This window comes from Oncorhynchus nerka, linkage group LG28 (assembly GCF_034236695.1).
Source record: "Oncorhynchus nerka isolate Pitt River linkage group LG28, Oner_Uvic_2.0, whole genome shotgun sequence".
Taxonomy (NCBI): Eukaryota; Metazoa; Chordata; class Actinopteri; order Salmoniformes; family Salmonidae; genus Oncorhynchus; species Oncorhynchus nerka.
Window position 1 is genome coordinate 81,939,671 of NC_088423.1, and position 24,766 is coordinate 81,964,436.

Here is a 24,766-nt window from a genome sequence, read left to right on the forward strand (position 1 = left end):
TCTGCCACATTGCTCTATTGTCACGTAGTAGAAAGATGTCTTTCGAGAGGTTATAGCCAATTCACTGCAAGGTAATGAAAATCTGGGCTGGCTATTCATGCCTTATGGGATGGTAATTAAGCACGGGTTTGCATCACAAAGCAAAGTATCAAGATGTTCTGGCAGGTTATTAACTTCAAGTAACCCAAGGGAGGAGGATGCTGCCAAGGAACAAAAACAAGATGGTGGGAGAGTACCAATAGGACATGGAGCGGTTGTGGTTTTTTGGATTGGTGAAAGGCAAGCATGAATGGAGGGGATAAGTGTAGCTAGATGAGCTATTACAAAATGTGTCCTTTAGTTTAGTTAAGAAATAGCAACAGCGCTGTGTTTTGCGTTCATGACGAGCCCCCTAAACCCACACACACAGCCCTCCTAGCAAAATGGCTGCCACTTCCTTTCTTCTGAGACACAGGCATGCTGACAGGTAGGAACAATGGGACACAGAATGAAGAATTATGCTGGGCCCTAGAGCACAATGCACCTCTCTGTGACCAAGATACAGCAGCAGCACAAACCCCACAAACCCCAGCCTACACCGGGCAGGGAGGAAGAGGGGAAGAGGTTTGTGTCTTCATGAGTCCTCCCTCTGTGAGACACTTTCTCCATTTGCACAAAGCACTGGAATAATCTTGTTTTGTGTATTTATTTCAAAGTCATTCTAGTGAAACATTATGAATGTGGAACAACTCAAATATAGAGGGAGAGAAAAAATGGTTTCTTATCTTTAGCGGAAGCCAAACAATAGTGGAAATAAATTAAGACCATCAGATGAGAAGTGCATTCATTTATTTTCCACTCCTTTGTTTTTTTCTCCCCTTGTTTTCTTGTGAGTGGTTAGTATGCGAATGTAATTACCAAAAGAACTGTGGCTAATCAACTGTGAATGGTATCCATTAATTAGCCTATGCCTTGGAGAGAGAGTGTGTAGAATCAGCAGCAATGTTAACAGCGTAATGCACCAATGAGAAGGGAAGCCACAAGACCCACTAGCAGTTGGCAAAGCAGGTGGTTTGATACATTCAACACATCCCATTTGAAGACCTCTTTACCTGGAGCTGTCCCACTGAACTGTATCTGAGCTGAGCACTCAAACACACACACACACACACACACACACACACACACACACACACACACTTCCCCCCTCTGTACTTTCAGACCTGTCATGGCCCGGGAACATCGGGCATTCTGAGGAGCACAAACAGACAAACACACACACACACACACACACACACACACACACACACACACACACACACACACACACACACACTTCCCCCCTCTGTACTTTCAGACCTGTCATGGCCCGGGAACATCGGGCATTCTGAGGAGCACACACACACACACACACACACACACATCTGGCATTCTGAGCAGCACTCTGCTAGTAATTAACCTTAACGCAGCCTGGGCTTATCTGTGAAGTGTTACACTGTCCCCTTCTTTTAGATTACAGATTGAAGCCTCAGAGATATCGCTCTCTATTGAAACACAGGCAACATTGTGTTGATGTAGGGAGAGATAGGAGGGTTTTGTGCAGTGCTACCTCTTCCTAACCCCCTTGGTTTTCACTGGTGAGTGAAACGTTAGGGGGTGAACAAACAATAGCTCTGGAACCAAGAGAACTCTCTGAACATTCTGGAAAATGGAGAGGGAACATAAGGATCTAAGGAGGTGAATACATTTTTGTTGTTATTGTGGGCTTTCGAATGGCAAGAACTGATGCAGGAGGTAGGCTATGTCTTCCCAGAGCATGCAGGTAGTGTGTTGGTTGTCAGTGTTTAGTTATTCATTAACGTCATCAACATCCAACCGTTTCCCAATGCAATTACTACCTGCAATATACAGATGTAGGATCTTAATTTTGATCACTCTTTTGTTGCTGAATATTTTTCTGTGCCGCAGAAAATGCAGTTGAGCTTCGTGATCTACATAAATTCACTGAAAACCCGCACTAACACACGGTTATATTGATAGTATTCCACTTTTCATGTAGCTTCATTTTGACCAGCTAATAGCCTAACCACTGATCAAGCAACATTATGGACTAAACATGAAAATCCTGTTGCACAGGATTATTTTGCTGCGACAATACAGGTCACATGAAGATCCTATATCTGTAAACGACCGCCTCTGTGGTGTGTGCTCCCAACACATGGTGAATTTATACCTCAATAATACTGTATGTACATATCAGAGAACAAATCCATGTAAATTCTTCCATTGGCTGCCTCTCCTTCCAGTTCTCTGCTGCCATCGACTGGAACGAACTACCAAAATCTCTGAAACTGGAAACACTTATCTCCCTCACTAGCTTTAAGCACCAGCTGTCAGAGTACCTCACAGATGACTGTAGCTGTACATAGCCCATCTATAATTTAGCCCAAACAACTACCTCTTCCCCTACTGTATTTATTTATTTATTTTGCTCCTTTGCACCCCATGATTTCTATTTCTACTTTGCACATTCTTCCACTGCAAATCTACCATTCCAGTGTTTTACTTGCTATATTGTATTTACTTCAGCACCATGCCCTTTTTTTGGCCTTTACCTCCCTTATCTCACCTCATTTGCTCACATCGTATATAGACTTATTTTTTCTACTGTATTATTGACTGTATGTTTGTTTTACTCCATGTGTAACTCTGCGTTGTTGTATGTGTCGAACTGCTTTGCTTTATCTTGGCCAGGTCACAATTGTAAATGAGAACTTGTTCTCAACTTGCCTACCTGGTTAAATAAAGATGAAATACAAAAATAAAAAATACAAACACCAGGCTCTAAGGTGAGACAATAGGAAAACAAACAACAACAATTGATGCTGGCCTGAGGTCCAGTAAATTAGCTTCAGAGAAAACACTGCAAGAAGGAAAGTATTGTGAAACTCTTTAGGAAGACTGCCCTGTTTCCATGAGGTGTGTTTATTGTGCTTCCAGTTCCAGGGCCCAGTTCTCTCCTCTGAGAACTCTCTGTATCCCAAATGGCACCCTATGCCCTATGTAGTGCACTAATTTTGATCAAAACCCTATGGGCCCTGGTCAAGAGCAGTGCACTATAAAAGGAACAGGGTGCCATTTGGGATACATCCTAGTCTCTCATCAACACCATTGGAAATAGTCCCCAGCCTCCAGTATCAATCTTGACCGTTAAGAGCTTTACCCTACCGTGGCAGTCGCTTGGCCACATCCTCAGATCTTGTTATTATTATATTGTTGCTCCCAATTAATCTTTGTGGAACGCCGGCGTTTAATGTTCATGTTTCACGGCCGGCCCTGAGTCAAATGCCAGATGAAATTAAGTGTGATTGGAAGGACTGTGCAGCTGACGGCAGAGCCTGCACTAAAATGGGTCAGAGCAGACAATGAGCGCTCTGTAATTAAAATGATGAGATGAGCAGGATGGATGAACAAACTCTGCCTGCTACAGTCCTCGTTAGGACAAAACCAAACCACGCTATGTTACACAGGAAGCTTTTTGGCAGCAGTGAAATCTGACACTGGTTGAACTAAGGGGTATTATCACACGAACATGACAGAGTAAATGTTACAGAAATGTTATCATGGGGTGTTCTTATAGGAACCAGGGAACTGGGGGTGAAAAATCTGTAGGAACATAAGAGCACAGCAGCAACAGGCCAGGCAAACCTGTTACTAAGCATTAGACAGCCCTCACATTCAAGCTCCAAGCTCAGCATGTTTGGAAAAACAAGTGATGTCTCTCTTTCCCTCTCCCAATCTCTCTTTCTCTGTCATTCTCTCTCTATATCTCCTAAAGGCTCTATCTGGCAGAGGGGAACAAGCAGCAGTAGAGTAGAGTAGAGCTTTAAAATAGCCTTGGGATAGAAGGCTTTTATTAACAGAGTGGATCCATGGCCAAAGGAGCTCTGTGTAACACGAGCCTCGACGGTGTGAGAGAGACAGAAACGTCTAAATGACAGAGCAAACACACTGACTGACCGGCCATCTACCTAGTGTTTTCACTCCCAGCCACTTCCTCTCTATCTGCACCAGCAGCACATTTCTTTCTTCAATAAATGTTTCAGAGAACAGAGAATTAAAGAGCTTACATGATCCTGATCCTGCCGTGAAAAGGCTGTAAATGCTGTACTGTCTGGGAAAACACTCACAGAGAGCGACAGAAAAGCATTAAGCTTTCACAGTGAATCAGACGAAGAGATTAGTTCATATTTCTCTCTCTGTTTTGAGGAGGGAAAGAATACCCAATATTTTTTCCATTGGCAGTCTTCTCTCACATTATAGTGCTATGATGAGCTTTGTGAGAGCTGGAAGAGTAGGAGGGGAGATGGTGGCTCTTTACATCTTCATTTGCTGAGATGCATTTGCTTTCTCCATGTACTGTAAATACCATAGTAATTCATCGGTTTGCTTTTATTTGGCAAGACTTTCCACCCAGTAACTTGCATTAGGATCTTTTACTTCACATTTTCCTGCATGCATATATATTTACAAACTGACATTCTCCACAAGCAGGTACATTTGATAACCCTGGCAAAGCCATTGTATGACTGATACCAGTGTCATTTCAATATCTTCTAACCATAGTTCAAGAATATTTGTATGAACATATGTCATATTGGAAATAAGCTGTTGACAGCTATTATACCAAACACTATTATTTCAACCCCAGGGCAAACACAATATTACACCAGTATGACCCCATCTAACCCCCAGTATGAGGTAGGAACCAAATGGATCAAATCAGTAAACATGGGAAGGACAAGTTAGACCCACAATTATGATTTGAGAGCCTCTGTTGGACAACTGTCATATGATGATGCTCATAAATGTCAGCTTGGACTGTTGTGCTGGTTTGGTCACCATACAGTCCAGATTCACAAGAGCATGAACAGAGAGCAAAGTCATCGAAAACATAATTTTATAAGAATAAATCAAGTAATTCTTTCCGCTTAAGTCTTGGAGTGTAAAATTACATACTAAATTGAATATAAAGGGTCTAGAATCTTCCCTCTTCATCTGCACTTTAGACTATTCAATTTCAAAGTTGACTCATGAATAAAGCTAAATTAAATTACCTCACAATAACTGATTGGCCATGTCACAAATATCCAGAGAAGAGAAAAAACAATGTCTACTCTGTGATGGACGAGACACAGAATGAGCAGAAAATAGGCTACTTAGGTTACACAATACAATCCAAAGCCATCAGTATCAGTACCTGCTTGACAGCAGGTAAGCACCTTGACTGTGTTCCTCCTCCCTCCTCCTCACAGAAACACCAAAAACTAATTCAATCTAGAACAGACATTTGCCAGAAACATATCAGCTGCTGACAAGCAATTTTACAGTTCAACTATGAGCTCAGTAATCACAGCATAGCCTCCGTTCTCCGGGACATGATGCTTATGCTAATGTCTTTTCCAGTCCAGTCATCGCTCTGTAAGAAGGATAAAACACCAGTCAACTTGCAACTACACTATGCCTCTAGTTCAGTCCAGAGTATAAACACAAGTACTTTGCTCTGTTTTTTTATTTTAATATTTCCTTTAAGATGACAGCCACTGTAGCTTTGGCCCTTTCATTTAGCAGAAGGGAAGGAGACCAAGACTAGCAATACAAATGGAACACTTTCCCTTCTGCCCAACCTCCACCAGGCCAGTTGCAGCTTGGGTAAACACCCATCTCTGATTCCCTGGGTCCTCCTCACCAAATACATGCTCATTTACCACCCAATTCAGGGTAAACAGTCTGCAGCTGGACCCTCCTGTGATTATAGGGGCTATTCACCCCCAGCATGCCCTCATACATGCAGTGCCAAGCTGACACATATAGATATATATATATATATTCCTCACTATGTGTTCTGCAGTCAATTTGTAAAGCGACTCTAGTGCACAGCGTGTCCACACAGTCAGCTCACAAGCTGTGTTCTGATCTGCAGGATGGATCGATCTGTAATTCAGTTTAAAGCTAAAATCATTACTCGCACAGCACAGACTGTTCCCTCCCATCAGAAATAACTGACTGTTGGTCCAGGACTACACAAGAAGTAACATTAAAGTGAATTTCTCTCTGTCTGTCTCCCATCTTTCCTTCTCTCTCTTATTCTCTCTACTAGAGGTTGACCGATTATGATTTTATAATACTGATTATTGGAGGACCAAAAAAGGCAGATACCGATTAATCGTCCGTTTAAAAAAAATCTATTTGTAATAATAACAATTGCAACAATACTGAATGAACACTTATTTTAACTTAATATAATACATCAATAAAATCAATTTAGCCTCAAATAAATAATGAAACATGTTTAATTTGGTTTAAATAATGCAAAAACAAAGTGTTGGAGAAGAAAGTAAAAGTGCAATATGTGCTATGTAAGAAAGCTAACGTTTAAGTTCCTTGCTCAGAACATGAGAACATATGAAAGCTGGTGGTTCCTTTTAACATGAGTCTTCAATATTCCCATGTAAGAAGTTTTAGGTTGTAGTTATTATAGGAATTATAGGACTATTTCTCTCTATACCATTTGTATTTCATTAAGCTTTGACTATTGGATGTTCTTATAGGCACTTTAGTATTGCCAGTGTAACAGTATAGCTTCCGCCCCTCTCCTCGCTCCTACCTGGGCTCGAACCAGGAACACAACGACAACAGCCACCCTCGAAGCAGCGTTACCCATCACTCCACAAAAGCCGCAGCCCTTGCAGAGCAAGGGGAACAACTACTCCAAGTCTCAGAGCGAGTAACGTTTGAAACGCTATTGGCGCGCACCCTGCTAACTAGCTAGCCATTTCACATCGGTTACACCAGCCTAATCTCGTGAGTTGATAGGCTTGAAGTTTTTTTTATTTTTTTATTTTTATTTCACCTTTATTTAACCAGGTAAGCAAGTTGAGAACAAGTTCTCATTTACAATTGCGACCTGGCCAAGATAAAGCAAAGCAGTTCGACACATACAACGACACAGAGTTACACATGGAGTAAAACAAACATACAGTCAATAATACAGTAAAAAAACAAAACAAAAAAAACAAGTCTATATACAATGTGAGCAAATTAGGTGAGAAGGGATGTAAAGGCAAAAAAGGCCATGGTGGCAAAGTAAATACAATATAGCAAGTAAAACACTGGAATGGTAGTATTGCAATGGAAGAATGTGCAAAGTAGAAATAAAAATAATGGGGTGCAAAGGAGCAAAATAAATAAATAAATTAAATACAGTTGGGAAAGAGGTAGTTGTTTGGGCTAAATTATAGGTGGGCTATGTACAGGTGCAGTAATCTGTAAGATGCTCTGACAGTTGGTGCTTAAAGCTAGTGAGGGAGATAAGTGTTTCCAATTTAAGAGATTTTTGTAGTTCGTTCCAGTCATTGGCAGCAGAGAACTGGAAGGAGAGGCGGCCAAAGAAAGAATTGGTTTTGGGGGTGACTAGAGAGATATACCTGCTGGAGCGTGTGCTACAGGTGGGAGATGCTATGGTGACCAGCGAGCTGAGATAAGGGGGGACTTTACCTAGCAGGGTCTTGTAGATGACATGGAGCCAGTGGGTTTGGCGACGAGTATGAAGCGAGGGCCAGCCAACGAGAGCGTACAGGTCGCAATGGTGGGTAGTATATGGGGCTTTGGTGACAAAACGGATAGCACTGTGATAGACTGCATCCAATTTGTTGAGTAGGGTATTGGAGGCTATTTTGTAAATGACATCGCCAAAGTCGAGGATTGGTAGGATGGTCAATTTTACAAGGGTATGTTTGGCAGCATGAGTGAAGGATGCTTTGTTGCGAAATAGGAAGCCAATTCTAGATTTAACTTTGGATTGGAGATGTTTGATATGGGTCTGGAAGGAGAGTTTACAGTCTAACCAGACACCTAAGTATTTGTAGTTGTCCACGTATTCTAAGTCAGAGCCGTCCAGAGTAGTGATGTTGGACAGGCGGGTAGGTGCAGGTAGCGATCGGTTGAAGAGCATGCATTTAGTTTTACTTGTATTTAAGAGCAATTGGAGGCCACGGAAGGAGAGTTGTATGGCATTGAAGCTTGCCTGGAGGGTTGTTAACACAGTGTCCAAAGAAGGGCAAGTATACAGAATGGTGTCGTCTGCATAGAGGTGGATCAGAGACTCACCAGCAGCAAGAGCGACCTCATTGATGTATACAGAGAAGAGAGTCGGTCCAAGAATTGAACCCTGTGGCACCCCCATAGAGACTGCCAGAGGTCCGGACAGCAGACCCTCCGATTTGACACACTGAACTCTATCAGAGAAGTAGTTGGTGAACCAGGCGAGGCAATCATTTGAGAAACCAAGGCTGTCGAGTCTGCCGATGAGGATGTGGTGGTTGACAGAGTCGAAAGCCTTGGCCAGATCAATGAATACGGCTGCACAGTAATGTTTCTTATCGATGGCGGTTAAGATATCGTTTAGGACCTTGAGCGTGGCTGAGGTGCACCCATGACCAGCTCTGAAACCAGATTGCATAGCAGAGAAGGTATGGTGAGATTCGAAATGGTCGGTAATCTGTTTGTTGACTTGGCTTTCGAAGACCTTAGAAAGGCATGGTAGGATAGATATAGGTCTGTAGCAGTTTGGGTCAAGAGTGTCCCCCCTTTGAAGAGGGGATGACCGCATTTACTTTCCAATCTTTGGGAATCTCAGATGACACGAAAGAGAGGTTGAACAGGCTAGTAATAGGGGTGGCAACAATTTCGGCAGATAATTTTAGAAAGAAAGGGTCCAGATTGTCTAGCCCGGCTGATTTGTAGGGGTCCAGATTTTTCAGCTCTTTCAGAACTTCAGCTGAATGGATTTGGGAGAAGGAGAAATGGGGAAGGCTTGGGCGAGTTGCTGTTGGGGGTGCAGTGCTGTTGACCGGGGTAGGAGTTGCCAGGTGGAAAGCATGGCCAGCCGTAGAAAAAAATGCTTATTGAAATTCTCAATTATGGTGGATTTATCGGTGGTGACAGTGTTTCCTATCTTCAGTGCAGTGGGCAGCTGGGAGGAGGTGTTCTTATTCTCCATGGACTTTACAGTGTCCCAGAACTTTTTAGAGTTAGTGTTGCAGGAAGCAAATTTCTGCTTGAAAAAGCTAGCCTTGGCTTTTCTAACTGCCTGTGTATAACGGTTTCTAGCTTCCCTGAACAGCTGCATATCACGGGGACTGTTCGATGCTAATGCAGAACGCCATAGGATGTTTTGTGTTGGTTAAGGGCAGTCAGGTCTGGGGAGAACCAAGGGCTATATCTGTTCCTGGTTCTAATTTTCTTGAATGGGGCATGTTTATTTAACATTGTTAGGAAGGCATTTTAAAAAATATCCAGGCATCCTCTACTGACGGGATGAGATCAATATCCTTCCAGGACACCCCGGCCAGGTCGATTAGAAAGGCCTGCTCGCTGAAGTGTTTCAGGGAGCGTTTTACAGTGATGAGTGGAGGTCGTTTGACCGCTGACCCATTACGGATGCAGGCAATGAGGCAGTGATCGCTGAGATCTTGGTTGAAGACAGCAGAGGTGTATTTAGAGGGAAGTTGGTTAGGATGATATCTATGAGGGTGCCCGTGTTTAAGGCTTTGGGGGTACCTGGTAGGTTCATTGATAATTTGTGTGAGATTGAGGGCATCAAGTTTAGATTGTAGGATGGCTGGGGTGTTAAGCATGTTCCAGTTTAGGTCGCCTAGCAGCACGAGCTCTGAAGATAGATGGGGGCAATCAGTTCACATATGGTGTCAGAGCACAGCTGGGAGCAGAGGGTGGTCTATAGCAGGCGGCACACGGTGAGAGACTTGTTTTTAGAGAGGTGGATTTTTAAAAGTAGAAGTTCAAATTGTTTGGGTACAGACCTGGATAGTAGGACAGAACTCTGCAGGCTATCTTTGCAGTAGATTGCAACACCGCCCCTTTAGCAGTTCTATCTTGTCTGAAAATGTTGTAGTTTGGAATTAAAATTTCTGAATTTTTGGTGGTCTTCCTAAGCCAGGATTCAGACACAGCTAGAACATCCGGGTTGGCAGAGTGTGCTAAAGCAGTGAAAAGAACAAACTTAGGGAGGAGGCTTCTAATGTTAACATGCATGAAACCAAGGCTATTACGGTTACAGAAGTCATCAAAAGAGAGCGCCTGGGGAATAGGAGTGGAGCTAGGCACTGCAGGGCCTGGATTCACCTCTACATCGCCAGAGGAACATAGGAGGAGAAGAATAAGGGTACGGCTAAAAGCAATAAGAATTGGTCGTCTAGAACGTCTGGAACAGAGAGTAAAAGGAGGTTTCTGGGGGCGATAAAATAGCATCAAGGTATAATGTACAGACAAAGGTATGGTAGGATGTGAGTACAGTGGAGGTAAACCTAGGTATTGAGTGATGAAGAGAGATATTGTCTCTAGAAACATCATTGAAACCAGGAGATGTCATTGCATGTGTGGGTGGTGGAACTAATAAGTTGGATAAGGTATAGTGAGCAGGACTAGAGGCTCTACAGTGAAATAAGCCAATAAACACTAACCAGAACAGCAATGGACAAGACATATTGACATTAAGGAGAGGCATCCTTAGTCGAGTGATCAAAAAGGGTCAGGGAGTGGAGAGGTTGGTTTGGGGTCACGGCGATTTAGACAGCTAGCCAGGACATCGGTAGCAAGCTAGCATAGGATGGAGGTCTGTTGTTAGCCACCTCTTGCGTTCCGTCAGTAGATTAGTAGAGTTCCGTGTTGTAGAGGGGATTAGTCCAAATCACACAACAACAAAAAAATAAAAACAATAGATATAGTTATAGAGGCCCAAGAAGAAACATGTTAATAATAAAAATAAATAAATTGTCCGATTGTCTATTCTGAGAGCATCCGGTAAGACAGCTAACGGTTAGCAGGCCGCAGATGGGCATTCAGGTAACGCACGGAGGAGCCAGCCGGATCTCCTTCGGGTAGATAACGTCGGCAGTCCAGTTGAAGGCCCGGAGGGGCTCCGTGTAGGCAGTAAACGGGTCCGGATAGGTGACTGCAGCCCAGGAGTGATTGACGGAGCTCAGGAGTGGTTGACGGAGCTCGCTAGCTCCGGAGTAATTGATGTTTGCTCCGGAATCGAAAAGCAGATAGACACACGGATAGCAGCCAGCTAGCTGTGAGATCCGGGAGTGAATGTCCAGAGAGCAGTTGAAATCCAGGGACATGGAGAGAAAAAATCGGTCCGGTATGTTCCGTTCCGAGCCGCGCTGCGCCGTACAAAACTGGTGATAGATTTTCGAGTTAAAGGATAGCTAATGACCACAAACCGTGGTTAGCTGAATACGAACGAGTTGCCAGTAAAGAAGCTAACTAGCTTCTGATTAGCTTCTGGCTAGCTCCTGGCTAGCTTCTTGGAGGATTGCAGATTTGATTGCAGATTTGAGGTAAATAATACTTATTTATACATATCAATTGGTGAGGCAGGTTGCAGGAGAGTGTATTGAAGATGAGTTGATGGAAAATAAAAATAAAATGTATGTGAAAAAAAAGTTGTAAATATATATATATACACGACACGACAAGACGAGGACAAAAGACGTCTGAACTGCTATGCCATCTTGGAAAAACAAAGTTATAAACAGCTACTGACAAACGCACAAAGGTGCTGTTTGAATGAATGCTTACGAGCCTGCTGGTGCCTACCATCGCTCAGTCAGACTGCTCTATCAAATCATAGACTTAGTTATAACATGATAACACACAGAAATACGAGCCTTAGGTCATTAATTTGGTCGAATCTGGAAACTATCATCTCGAAAACAAGACGTTTATTCTTTCAGTGAAATACGGAACCGTTCCGTATTTTATCTAATGGGTGGCATACATAAGTCTAAATATTCCTGTTACATTGCACAACCTTCAATGTTATGTCATATTTACGTACAATTCTGGCAAAATAGGCGGTCCAAACTGTTGCATATACACTGACTCTGCGTGCAATGAACACAAGAGAAGTGACACAATTTCACCTGGTTAATATTGCCTGCTAAACTAGATTTCTTTTAGCTAAATATGCAGGTTTAAAAATATATACTTCTGTGTATTGATTTTAAGAGAGGCATTGATGTTTATGGTTAGGTACACATTGGAGCAACAATACGCACTGCATCGATTATATCTAACGCAGGACACGCTAGATAAACTAGTAATATCATCAACCATGTGTAGTTAACTAGTGATTATGATTGATTGATTGATCGTTTTTTATAAGATAAGTATAATGCTATCTAGCAACTTACCTTGGCTTACCGCATTCGCGTAACAGGCAGTCTCCTCGTGGAGTGCAATGAGAGGCAGGTGGTTAGAGCGCTGGACTAGTTAACTGTAAATTTGCAAGATTGAATCCCCCGAGCTGAAAAGGTAAAAATCTGTCGTTCTGCCCCTGAACGAGGCAGTTAACCCACCGTTCCTAGGCCGTCATTGAAAATAAGAACGTGTTCTTAACTGACTTGCCTAGTTAAATAAATATTAAATAAAGGTGTAAAAAAGGTTTTGTCCAAACATACAGATTTCCGGTTGCTATGAAAACTTGAAATCGGCCCTAATTAATCTGCCATTCTGATTAATCCATCGACCTCTACTCTCTATCTCTCTCTCTCTGTCCCTTACACTCTCTCTCGCTCTCTAGCACTAGGCTTGGGAGGTATCCAGATTTTCTTACCTTCATACCGACCATATGCCATCCCAGAATATTCAATAATACCAGCAGTGAACAAAATCCCACTGAGCCTCTGTAATCCAAAGGTTAGAAATGCTAACAAGTACATGTAACATCCCATAGAGAATGCTAACTAAATGCTAACAAGCTTATTGTGAACATTTTATACAGTCTCTGACCTAAATTATTTACAGGACAGACATCCCAGCTCATAAAGTTATACAAAAAAATGCTACACAGTTTGTTGCACGCACAAAACAAATAATAGACAACAAGGCTCCAGCAATAGATTCTCTGGTGTTACCAATCTTAGCTTAATTTTGGAATAAGCTAACCACTTAGCTAGATAGTTAACTAGCTACTAAATTAGCAAATCAAAAGCACAACTGCAGAGCAATTAGAACATTTTAGACAGCTAACTTAATAGTAATAAGATATCTTGCTGGCAAAGATTTAGTTGTGAATTCCATGCTGTAACAAGGCTCCAGTCTCTCATCATTGTGTGCTTGTAAACAATCACCACATGACTGAGAACTATAATGAAAAATATGTGACAGGTGAAATAAAGAATGTGATTTTCTTAATCTCCTAACGTATTGCACAAATTGACTGTAAATATTTACTTAAAAAGTAGCTACAAACAGTAAAATGAATTTTTAAAAAACTTCAAATAACTAGTTTCAACGGTATTGACGGTATTGAAAAACGATCCCATGGCTATTTCCAAATACCCAGTTATATGGTACAGTATATACGGTATACCATTCAAGCCTATCTCTCACCCCTCACTAGATTAGAATGGAGCAGTAGAACAGGTCTGAGAGAGAAAGGCTTGGTGTTATCAACAGTTCTGAGAGACAAAGGTTTGGTGTTATCAGAAGTCTGGATCTAACAGATGACAGTTTTATTCAGTTTGTGTCTGATTGTCTCTCTCTTTAACAGCCTGTCCACTCTCTTCTTCTCTGGCCCTGCATTGGTTGCGTCCCAAATGGAACACTATTCCATAGGTCTTTGGTCAAAAGTAGTGCACTATTTAGGAAATAGGTTGCTATTTGGGACATGCCCATTGTGTCGTCAGTCTGCCCTGTTTGCTTTAATAAATCTGACCTGATGGAATTGTTTAACCCCATGCTGGGAAATCAACATGGCTATAAAAGACCACCTGTTCACTGTTCACTTAAACTCTACCAGTGTTTGATGTCTTGCGTCACAAATATTACTCTATTACTTATATAGCAGTACTTTTGACCAGAGCCCTATGAGAGCCCTATGGGCCCTGGTCAAAAGTAGTGCACTATGTAGGGAATAGGGTCCCATTTGGGAAGCAACCTCGGTGGAGTTGAGTGTATTAATAAAACTGAGTTTCAGGTCTCGTGTGCAGGTCCCCTCAGAAAGATTTTGTGTAAGCTCACTTTAACTTATATGAAAGATACAGTCCCAAGGGTGCTCTCTCTGAAATGTGAGAGCACCTAATATAGATGTGTCTATTTGGGACGGGAGTTAAACCTAAGTAGAGCCTCCCAGGTACTATGTTACAGTACATGACATAACTAAGAACATTACTGCTTTCTTGTTGCTGGCTTAAGAAACATGGGCTACACTTGGAAACAAGCTGAAGTGGTCAATTAAGAAAATAAAGGAAATGAGATTGGATGATTTTATAGTGTGCTTTGCTTTCAAGTTTCTTCTCTGGGCCAGCTTGTTTTGGTAGTGTTGAGAGAGAGACTGTAAGTAAAAGTCTGAGGTTAGTGACGCAGACATCTTTTGTCGTGTTTGCTGCAGAGCAAACATAACAAACACGGGGCCGAGGAGAGTTGTGCTTTGGTTCCGTATGAAACATTTTTCTTGTTATTAATCCTGTGTCACATATTCACTGTTGTCCAAAAATGTTCCCTACAACTCAAACAATGCTTCATCTGTTTCAGGAATATGGAATATGTGGATAAATAGGCAGTATCAATCAACCACGTTCAGAATTATGATGACACAAAGCTACTTCCATTACAGTCAAAACAAATGTCAGAAATTCACTGGATCTGTGATATATACACACCAAAGCCTCAACGCTGTAGTCCATACTAGGACTGTTGTGGTGACCGTATTACCGCCACACCGGCGGTCACAAGTCATGAAGGCAGTCAAATTCCACGTGACCATTTAGTCATGGTAATTAGGCTTCTCCAAGCTCTGATGCTGCTGATGGTCATTAGTAGTCTACCAAACTTGCTAACTGCCTGGTACTCAGCACTTTATTCTCCCTCTAATCACTCTGACATCAATGCAAATGTGTTCGAAAATCAAATCAAACACTTCATGAGAGCTCATGAGCTCGTTTTGCAACATTTCTATAGGCTCTGCAATTGCGTGAGAAAATAGAGTGATGGACTCTATTAAAAAGAGGAAGATCCCATCAGCTTTCTATAGGCTACGCCTACTATATTATTTTTCAACTCCTAATATTAAGTACATTGCTTATATTTACAGGAGTAAAGCCTACCTGGCTGGCATGGAAATAAACCACTGGAAAAGAGTTCTACATTTTTTCCCCGCTGCCCCTGTTTCGATACAGGTGCATGATTATGGTCCATTTTAAATCAAAACAAATTTCACACATATGTATTATTTAGTATATGTTGTCACGTGTGCTCACCTGCGTGTCGTCAGACTCACCTGGACTCCATCACTTCCCTGATTACCTTCCCTATACATGTCACTCCCTTTGGTTCATTCCCTATACATGTCACTCCCTTTGGTTCCTTCCCTATACATGTCACTCCCTTTGGTTCCTTCCCTATATATGTCCCTCCCTTTGGTTCCTTCCCTATACATGTCACTCCCTTTGGTTCCTTCCCTATACATGTCCCTCCCTTTGGTTCCTTCCCTATACATGTCACTCCCTTTGGTTCCTTCCCTATACATGTCACTCCCTTTGGTTCCTTCCCTATACATGTCACTCCCTTTGGTTCCTTCCCTCCCTTTGGTTCCTTCCCTATGTCACTCCCTTTGGTTCCTTCCCTATACATGTCACTCCCTTTGGTTCCTTCCCTATACATGTCACTCCCTTTGGTTCCTTCCCTATACATGTCACTCCCTTTGGTTCCTTCCCTATACATGTCACTCCCCTTGGTTCCTTCCCTATACATGTCACTCCCTTTGGTTCCTTCCCTATACATGTCACTCCCTTTGGTTCCTTCCCTATACATGTCACTCCCTTTAGCTCCTTCCCTATATATGTCACTCCCTTTGGTTCCTTCCCTATATATGTCACTCCCTTTGGTTCCTTCCCTATATATGTCACTCCCTTTAGTTCCTTCCCTATATATGTCACTCCCTTTGGTTCCTTCCCTATACATGTCACTCCCTTTGGTTCCTTCCCTATATATGTCACTCCCTTTGGTTCCTTCCCTATACATGTCACTCCCTTTGGTTCCTTCCCTATACATGTCACTCCCTTTGGTTCCTTCCCTATATATGTCACTCCCTCTGGTTCCTTCCCTATACATGTCACTCCCTTTGGTTCCTTCCCTATATATGTCACTCCCTTTGGTTCCTTCCCTATACATGTCACTCCCTTTGGTTCCTTCCCTATATATGTCACTCCATTTGGTTCCTTCCCTATATATGTCACTCCCTTTGGTTCCTTCCCTATATATGTCACTCCCTTTGGTTCCTTCCCTATATATGTCACTCCCTTTGGTTCCTTCCCCAGGCGTTATTGTTTCTGTTTCTGTGTCATGTCTGGGTGCTGTTAATGTTTCTTGTTTTGTATTATGTCGCGTTTATTTAATTAAAACACTCACTCCCTGAACTTGCTTCCCGACTCTCAGCGCACATCGTTACATATGTAAAGACAAGATTAAATCAAGAATTGTCTGATGGGTGAATATATTATCCTATCACGTGAATTATATATTATCACTTGTGAATGATGCCCAGCATAACAAACAATGCCTTTTTTTGCAACTATTTCGAATCATAGTCGCACACCTCATGCAGCCTAGCCCAAGGTTTGTATCACAACTAAATTGTCCAAATAACTTCTTAAAATTAAGCACATTATTCTGCTTTACAAGGGATGTAGGGCCTAACTGGCATACATAAGTAGCGCGTGAGATCAATTTTGGGGAAGATAAGTTTCACAATAAAAATGTGCCTTTATAATAAAAGCATTACATGCATAATTGCATTTGCGGTCACTGTTGATAATGATGTTTTCCACTGATGGAACATTCGTGCTTATAGCCTTGCTATAATGTGAAGAAATAGCCTAATAGTTTATCAACTTTTTAAGCTACTGTAAATCTTCTGATCTGTTGTGTCAGCCACATTGTGTAAAAAAGTTTTTTTGGTGCTAGTGGTTGTATTCATTTGGGATCTATCGCAACCCAGAACTGCTATGGTTTGAATATTTATTTATTGCACAGACTAGAATAGGTCAACCTTTGTACCATGGGGGATAGTAGATTGACATAGGCTAGTGCGTTTGCTGTTCGTTAGGCCTACTCATCTTGTTGGCTGACTAAAAGTAAATGTGGACAGTTCTTCCAATATCTTCAATATGCAAGTTGCGTCCCCGATGTGTCTGTCTTTACTTGCAGCCTGTGAGAAAGACCCAATCAAGCGATGGAGCGTGCAGCACTCAGCAAGAAGGGCACAACAGCCACTGGCCGCAAAAGGCATGGATTTTTTTTAGGGTGCATTACCATTACCGCCATGAAATTCTAGGCATTATCAAGTGCTTGTCAAATTGTGAATGAGAGACTGATGTAGTGTGTACAGCCTGCACAATAAAACAAAGCAAAGATCATGCCTTTCAAGCAACTTTTTCAAATTATCATTAAAGTCGCATCATGCAGCCTTACAATGTATTAAAAATCTAAACATAAAGCCCAACATTGGTAGAACAACTAAAGTTACATTAATAACTCTAAATGAAGCATATAGGAGTAGCTATTTCTTTACTAACCGCTCAACACAAAATAGTCACATGTGCGCACTCCCTCAAATCGTTTGGAGAATCCTTTCTATTTTATTCAGCTATGTTCAATTGTATTCTTCATACTATAAAATAATGGCACAGAATTCTAAGCAAATCCTGTCTGCTAAATTAATTAGTGTAGCCTACTACAGCCATTTGGCATAGCCAGATCAGGACCTAACATAAGGACAACTCAGAGTATGCTATTCTGTTCTTCTGAAATAGACTACATTTTCTTATCATGCTTCTTTAGACCTGTTTAAAATAGATAATAGATTTATTGTGAAGGTGTAGGATATATGACATGGATTTATTAGACTTTTTAAAGTGTATATGTTCCTAAGGTCAGCATCAGTAGGCTATGTGTGGAAGCCAGGAGATGCTAAATGTGTTTATGTTAATTAAAGGTCAATTACCGTGAGACCGACAGTCAGTTGATTGACAATCACCGGCTGACAAACCTTCGTGACCACCACATCCCTAGTTGATACCAATAATGACCAAAAGCATCTGTTCTAGCACTTTGCCTACATGGACTTGTGTCCTTAGCCTGGGTCCAATCCAGCTAGTCTACATATTATGTACATGAACCACCCCCTCCCCTCTTCTCCCTTTACCACTGAGTCTGGTCTGGTCCACACTCCCGAGAGCAAATCCTAAAAGAAAGCAGTAGCTGAATGAGGAGTTTCATCTTTGATCTAGAGGGGTGCAAAGCCATTGGCCCGCCGCCACAAAGGGGCTTAGGGCTGAGGAGAAGAGTATAAGGCCTCAGAAACATGGGGAAGCTTTCCCACAATGCCTGCTGTTAGCAGCACAGACACACAAGCCCAGTGCAGTCAAACATTTGATTTACCTGTGTTTTATATATATACAGTATTTCCACCTTATGAGGTTGGAATAATACTGCAAAATTGTGAAAATGATGACAATGCCCTTTTAGTGTAAGAGCTGTTTGAAAAGACCGCCTGAAATTTCAGCTTATTTTGCTGGATGGAGTTTTGGCCTGCCTAGTGACATCACCAGGATGTACATTACTTAATAGACCAATAAGAAAGAGAGTTCCAAACCAGCTAGTTTTCAGTTTTCCCCTCCCCGCTCAGACCACTCCCAGACAGTCCTAGCAAAATTCTTGCTTGAGAAATTGCTCTTCGCTAAGAAGATATTTTTGCTTCTTTTTGACCATTTTAATTTAAAACAATCCCAGTAAGGTAATTAATTGTTGCCCAGAAATGATTTGATATTGAGATAAGAACAGCTGCATTGGACCTTTAAGGAAATGACATGAGAGTAGTCCAAATCAGCTTGGTGGTGGTGTTGTCTTGCATTTGCCTCTAAACCTTGAATGTCTACATGTTGTTTACTTTGGGACAGCTTTGAAGTAACTCCAGCACCAAGATGCTATCATTTAAACCAAGCTTACTTTTACTGCACTCTTAGCTCTCTGGTCTATGGCTACTGTGGTTTTAGGTGTGTCATTATCTGAGATAATGCATTGTTTAATCGCCATACAGGAAAGATTTTCATCACAGTAGATGGGTTTGTTTCAGTGGTATTAGTGCTGATGGTGGTGTTGCTGTACTAGATAGGACAGGTGGGTATGGGCTCAGTGACCTGGATCCATCCCTATAGAGAGCTGCGGAGAATGGAGTCTTCTCCTATTGCGCTGGCAGAACAGACACATTTCTCTATTCCCTGGACACTATTACTGGTTAAACACACTCATTAGAATGGTTTTGCCTCTGTACACACTGCAAAACGCAGGTACCAGTCACTGTTTGAGAGACTCACTGTAAGTTAATCCTCTAATTCTTTGAGAGTAATTGCATAAAAATGACATTTAACTCAGGAGGTTGAAACAACGTTTATAAACCAGGCTACCGTTATAATTTGACGCAGGCAGAAATGCTTCCTGGATTAAAAGTGACAGTATGAAAGTTTTCTACCATGCAATGCTTATGTAAATAGATCTGATGTACCAACAAATTATTCCACCAGCAAATTCATTGTGTACAATCAGAAGGATCTGTAGTATTACCTGTTAAGCTTTCATGCTTCTCTTCTTACTCGCAAAACAAAACTCTTTAGGCTAGTAATGGATTAGGTAAATACCTGTGTTTTTCTCCATGCATGTATTGTAAAGATACAGCTGTAAACGGGCATGGGTGTACTGTATCTATCTACCCTGTGCTGTGCTGTGCTGTGCTGTGCTGTGCTGTGCTGTAACAGTATAACTTTAGACTGTCCTCTCGCCCATACCCGGGCACGAACCAGGGACCCTCTGCACACATCAACAACAGTCACCCACGAAGCATCGTTACCCATCGCTCCACAAAAGCTGCAGCCCTTGCAGAGCAAGGGGAACTACTACTTCAAGGTCTCAGAGCAAGTGACGTCACCGATTGAAACGCTATTTAGCGCGCACCGCTAACTAAGCTAGCCGTTTCACATCCTGCTTGCACTGTGCAGTGCTGTGCTGTGCTGTGCTGTGCAGTACTATGCTGTGCTGTGCTGTGATGTGCTGTGCTGTGATGTGCTGTGCAGTGATGTGATGTGATGTGCTGTGCAGTGCTGTGCTGTGCTGTGCTGTGATGTGCTATGCTGTGCTGTGCTGTGATGTGATGTGCTGTGATGTGCTATGCTGTGCTGTGATGTGCAGTGCTGTGCTGTGCTGTGATGTGCAGTGCTGTGCTGTGCTGTGCTGTGCTGTGCAGTGCTGTGCTGTGCTGTGATGTGCTGTGCAGTGCTGTGCTGTGCAGTGCTGTGCTGTGCTGTGATGTGCTGTGCAGTGCTGTGCTGTGATGTGCTGTGCTGTGCAGTGCTGTGCTGTGCTGTGATGTGATGTGCTGTGCAGTGCTGTGCTGTGCTGTGATGTGCTGTGCAGTGCTGTGCTGTGATGTGATGTGCTGTGCAGTGCTGTGCTGGTATGTGATGTGATGTGCTGTGCAGTGCTGTGCTGTGATGTGCTGTTCTGTGCTGGCTGCATGCATCCTTCCTTGCCATGTATTTTTCTCGATAAGACTACAGTAAGTATAAACCGACCAGTTGTTCAATCTCTATAAATCTGAGAAACACAAACTGCTGAGCGGTGACTCATATATCAGTCTATTATACACTACAGGGCTGACTGTATTAAACAAATGGATCTGCCTGCAGCTGGAGGAGAGAGACCAGTATAGGGGAGCAAAGGTTATTGTCTAATTTCAATCTTGGCTGCCTTCCCAGAACTTTACCACGTTCCAATTTGTGGCTGTGTTGCTTGGCACTACTGACAGAACAGAGAGAGGTCCTGCTGCAAATACTGTTTGTGTTCGGCTACAGAAATGTGTCTGGAAAACTGGCAATCAACAGGTCGGCACAGATTAACGCAATGACTGGAGCAAATTAGCTGAAATTGTGGAAATGCTATCGATAAAGATGTTTTCCTTTGGGTTGTTGAGCGACATATACCTGCCATTTTTGCCAGTCGTTGTTAGTTGTTACAGTATCGTTCTCCTACACAATCATTGGGGGATGGTGTGTAAGATCACATATACACCCATTATGGCATGTTAATACACTGCCTAGCATGTTATGAATTGTTTTATTCCAAAGTGAAAGGACAGCTGCAAAGGACAACTGTGGACAAAAAACAGCTGTTTAGACCTGCATTTTATAGACAATTAGCTATTTCAAGTATGTATTTTCCAGCATACTACCCTCCATTCAGCAATTTGACTGACAATTCGTGGCAACAGGGCCTCCGAAAACTAAATTTAAAAAACAAGCGTCTGTTGAGTTTCAGATATTATTTTCGATATGTGACAGGAGCCATCAAGACTAAATGCTCTGTTCATGCTTTTCACTCTATTTACACCTGAAGTGCCATTTTAACATTTCACTTTTCAAAGGAAGTGTAAGATTATGATACCTACTGTTGAATAATTACAAAGACTTCATCTTCACTATTTATTTCACATCACAGCAACCAGTGACATTTAGAGAGCTTAAGAAGAAATCTGCACTACAGATATGTTTAAACACAATGTAAAATGATTCCGTTCCTCCATGTTAGAAAGAACAACGAGATCAAAGTGAACCTGAAAATGACAGTCCACAGAGTTAATGTTTTAGAGGATTTCTTTTTTACAGGGAAGGGAAAAGAGAAGCTGAGCTTAGCTAGCAAAGCATTGAAAAAGGTGACGAGAAAATATACCTCTCTCTCTGTCTCGGTCTCTCCGTCTCTCTCAATTCAATACAAAGGGGCTTTTTTTGGCATGGGAAACATACGTTTACATTGTCTAAGCAAGTGAAATAAACAATAAACAAAGGTGAGAAGACACAAAACATTAACAAAAAACTATTAGAATTAAACAGTAAATATTGCACTCAAAAAGGTTTCAAAAAGATAAATACTTTTCAAGTGTTATATTATCAGCTATTTACAGTGTTTTAGTAATGTGCAAATAGTTGAAGTACGAATAGTACGGGAAGATAAATAAGCAGATAAATATTGGTGGTATTTGCAATGTTGTTTGTGCTCCTCTGGTTTCCCTTTTCTCATGGCAACGGGCCACAAACCTTGCTGTCATGATTGCACAGATATGGGAGTTTATCCATGTTTGATTTGTTTTCAAATTCTTTGTGGGTCTGTGTGATTTTCTCTCTCTCTCAAAATATCCTTGGTGAGGCTGACACGTAAAAGGCATTTGACCAATCAAATACAGCCATGACACTTAAAAGTGTGGATTTCCCTCAGGATAATATAAGGCTAAGCGTTTGCCTTTACGACTAATGTATGAGCCAATGGTATAACTCATAAAGTCAGTCATGTGCGCATACAGTACATTACAACCATAAACCAGCATCTGGTTCTGGAATGGAGAGTAGGAGAGTCATGGCAATGTCATTATTCTATCCAACCCCTTTCAACTGAGTATACTAGATGAAGTGAAATACATTACATTAAGATCATGGTTCAATTAGATTTGTTAGTGTGTTCTAGAACATGAGGATCTACTTATTGCAACGTAGAGGTGCTTTAATGGACAGTTTAATGCTGGGTATTATTTAGGTTGACTACAGAGATTAAGTAGTGTACAGTTTGTATTAAACAACTACGGGAAAAAGTATCTGTTTTTCCACGCTTAAAAATAACACTGCTCATTTGATATTCTACACTACTCCACCTCTGAGGCAGGAAGGTCTGCTAAGTGTCTATAGCAAAATAAGCCATTGACCACAGCTCCCTCAGAGCAGTTTTATCCCATTTCTAACAGTCCAGGAAGATGATAAAGGGGTCAGACAGTGACATATGCTGTATTTGAGCCTTGACCTCTATGTTAGGGGTAAATGGGAACCACGCTGTGAGTTTCTGCACCAAAATAAACGAGACAGTTCAGCAAAGGCCGGGTTCCACCATACGTTCTACAAAGAACCCAAGCACTTTCCCCACTGTGTGTGTGTATGTGTGTACCAACATGCCTCTCCATTCGTCTTCATTAAGCTTGTGTTTGAACTGTTTCTCCACATCTCTGTAAGTATAGAGTCTACTGGGAGCAGCTGCAGCTCCTTCATACTGTAGCAGCCCACATCTCATCTACTCTACACTGTCCTTCTCACTATCCTTCACAGACGTCCTTCTTTAAAGACACAGAGAGTGAGAGGCTTTTAAACAGTTGTGCTGGACAGGTGGAGAGAAAACACTACTTTCTTTTGGAGAGAGAGAGAGAGTGACAGCCAATTTACCTGCAGAGAGGGGGGCAGATTCAATGGACACAGAGATAATTCATCTCTTCATTCATGTAAACTGAAGAGATCGACCAAATCAGCTCTCCAACAGTATTGACTGTTAGCTCCTTGTATTTCACAGTTTTTATTAAATCGGGAGCATTACTGCTATCACGCTGGCCCCAAAATCCAAATAAAGGCCTGGATTGGATAACGAGGCTACCATCACACTGGGAAGCAATAATAATTTGTAAGGGCCTCTCTAAACAGGCACATCGCAAATTGTGATATATTATAGTTCAGTGACTCTTTCTCACTAGCATCATCTGAATCCATATCCTTAATCCATATCATTTTTATATGATGATTTGTTACCCTCAGATTTGTTGTTGGCTCTCTCTCGCCCACAGACCATCAGACATCAGTGCTGGTTACGCTGGTCAGTGTAGAGTTGTCAGATCCAGGAATTCAAAGATCAGGAACAACAATAGCCAGAGGCCTGCCTGACTGGGCTCTAAAAGCCTCTATGTCAGCACACAGTGGTTTGACAGCCTGTGTAACAAACTCTGGATGTATTTTATCTTACAAGCTTTACTAGAGTGCTGCATATTCTCTCAGTTATGTTAGTATCACTTTCTACAGAGAAACATCATGTTTTTATAATTAAAAGAGAAACATGATACTGATCATATATTATCATGAGTGTTTCCTCACAAGTACTGTATGTGGGGTGAGTTAAGTGAATAGAATTATGTGGTCAAATATGACGAGATGCAAAAAAGGACAACAATTTAAATGAGTAAAACATGTGAAGCCATCACACTGAAGCCTAATAAAGAGCATATATTCATTGTAATCCCATGTGGGTAATTATGAATGGAATATGCTCAACCGCAATTTGGGAAACTCTGCCAGAATCAGCAATAGTAGCCATTACGTTAACTACTGTACTTTTATGATATAGTGCTGTGAATATATATCCTTTCCCTCAAATAATATTTTATTCACTTTTAGGAAAAGGGATATGTTACTTTTATGTTCCCTAAACACCGAACGCTCTGATGCATGATTTGTCATTGTTATTCAGAACTCGCTCACCTCCACTTAAAACATGATCCTTCTGGAGTCTAATGAAGCACCAAGGTAGGTCCCTGGGGGTTCCGCCTTGCCAGAGAAACCCTCTGATTTATGTACTACTTTGTTTTTCCTGCTTAAGGCTTGCCTGTTGTGTTGTGAGAGAGATGACCCTGCCTGGTGATGAATATGCAGATGGAGCATTTACTCTTATTTGTTAATTAGCTCCTGTGAAAAATATATTCTCTCTGAAAATGTCAATACCCACAATACACTACAACAGCCAGTCTGAACATAAGGCTCTCTCTTTCTGTCCTATCGTTTCCCAGTCT

General features: G+C 41.8%; 1 protein-coding gene across 1 annotated transcript in view; it reads right to left on the reverse strand.

Annotated features, from left to right (window-relative positions):
* Positions 1-24,766, reverse strand: part of LOC115113772 (TOX high mobility group box family member 3-like) — a 69,208-nt gene that overhangs the window by 27,489 nt on the left and 16,953 nt on the right.